Source organism: Protobothrops mucrosquamatus, unplaced genomic scaffold (assembly GCF_001527695.2).
Source record: "Protobothrops mucrosquamatus isolate PMUCROS unplaced genomic scaffold, P.Mucros_1.0 scaffold1170, whole genome shotgun sequence".
Classification (NCBI taxonomy): domain Eukaryota; kingdom Metazoa; phylum Chordata; class Lepidosauria; order Squamata; family Viperidae; genus Protobothrops; species Protobothrops mucrosquamatus.
In genome coordinates this window covers 123,587-125,843 of record NW_015387384.1, presented here as the reverse complement: position 1 = coordinate 125,843, position 2,257 = coordinate 123,587, and positions in this window count along the sequence as shown.

Sequence of the window (2,257 nt, the reverse complement as noted above, 5' to 3'; positions counted from 1 at the left end):
TCTCTCTCTCTCTCTCTCTCTCTCTCTCTCTCTCTCTCTCTCTCTCTCTCTCTCTCTCTCTCTCTCTCTGTGTGAGTGTGTGTGTGTGTGTGTAAAAGAGTAGACTCACGGTGTTCTCCGACAAACTGAAAAGCTTTTTGGGTGGGGCTCCTCCCTTTGCTGCGTCTCTGCAGGAAGCAGGAAGGGCAGGAGAGAGCTAGCTAGCCCAGCTATGCTGACTCAGGAATTCTGGGAGTTGAAGTCCATGAGTCATAAAAGAGCCGAGGTTGCCTACCTCTGAGCTTGTTGGAGAACAGCTTGAAGCCAGCTTGCCAGGTAAGCAGAAGATTGGAGAGAGGGAGGGAGAGAAAGAGAGAGAGAGGGAGGGAGGGAGAGAGAGAGAGAGGAAAGAGAGGGAGAGAAAGAAAGAGTGGGGGAAGAGGACTGGCAGACTAAGGGCAGAAAGAGAGAGGGAGAGAGAGATAGGGAGGAGGGAGGGAGAGAGAGACAGAGAGAGGGACCCTTTTGACATTTAAAATGAAGATAACACTGCATATATCCTTTTTTACCCTTAGGGGATGGATGGATGGATGAATAGATAGATAGATAGATAGATAGATAGATAGATAGATAGATAGATAGATAGATAGATAGATAGATAGATAAATTCAGATTTCTTTTTGCTGACAAAGAGTTAAAGATTTTTAAGTGGGAGACTAGTATAGCTATTTCAGACTCATTTGTCCTCATCAGCTAGCCACACCCATACATATACATACATACATACATACATACATGCATACATACATACATACATACATACATATAAATACACACACACACACACACACATATATACACACACACACACACACACACACACATCCAATAATATACAATCCTCGAACTCTGGGAAGAAGATAAATCAGCTGTTTATTGTTAAAAAGTTTAAAACAATAAAAGCAACTATTTACAATACTAAAACAAACTTAGCTTTCGCTGATCCACTGCCAGTGTCTTCAGAGTCTTCATGATGATACGGAGGCTGAGATGATACGGAGGCTGAGAGCATTGAAAATGGGGAGAGGAGAAAAACTGAGCCTGGATGGACTAATAACTATGGGGATGATCGACTGGTGGATAGAGTGGGTGAAGGGGAAATGGAGGGATTGGAGGTGCAACCCCATAGAAAAAGGAACGTAGGAAAGGAACATGGAAAGGGAGTAGGGAGACGAGGGTGGCGTTAGCGTCCGGGCTAGTACGAAGGTTGTAAGCATCGGAGACGGAGGGAGGGAAGAAGCAGAAGAGGCACGGGATAACAACTGTATGTATGAAGGTTGTGTGAATGTAGAAGAGGGTAGAATGGAGGTAAGGGGAGGGTATAAGAGGTTGGAGAGGCGGCCCCATAGAACAAGGAATAACAACTGGTATATAAATGAGGGGCATGGAAAAGAGGAAGGGGATAGAGAACACATCGCAACAGGGCCACCAGATGAGGGCGGCGGTGGCGTCCGGGTTAGCACGGAGGTTGAAGGCATCGGAGACGGGGGGAGGGAGGAAATAGAGGAGGCACGGGATAACAACGTTAAGAGCGAGGATCGTGTGGATGTAGAAGTATGGGAGTATGGAAGTGAGGAGAAGGTGTGAGAGTTTTGTAAAGTGGCCCCATAGAATAAGGGATAACAGCTGGTATGTAAATGTGGAGCGTGGAAAAGAGGAGGGGGACAGGGAATACATCGCAGCAGGACCACCAGGACAGGGAAGGAAGGAGTGTAAGAGGGGGGAGGAGTTGAGGGATATGGAGAGCTTGAATAATCAAAAAAGGGGGGAAAAGAGTCCACCGAACCCAGGGTCACAGGCAAGAGATAATGAGCAGCATTACACACGTAGGCAGGGGAGGCAAGAAAAGATTAGTCACCAGCACGAAAGCTGTAATTATATATATATATATATATATATATATATATATATATATATATATATATATATATATATATATATATATATATATATATATATATATATATATATATATATATATATATATATATATATATATATATAAAATTACACTAAAACTGGTCGAGTGATTCCTGGGTATATACATGTTAAAAGCTGTACAACGACACTAGAACACCAGGAAGAGTTAAAACCAAAAAGTTTTAATAAATATTTAAAAACCTAGCTTTCGTTGAATATCTATCAACGTCATCAGGGTGTATGTTGGTTAGTGGGAGGGCCCCTTTATAGATGAAGTAATGTTGACGCCCCGACTCAT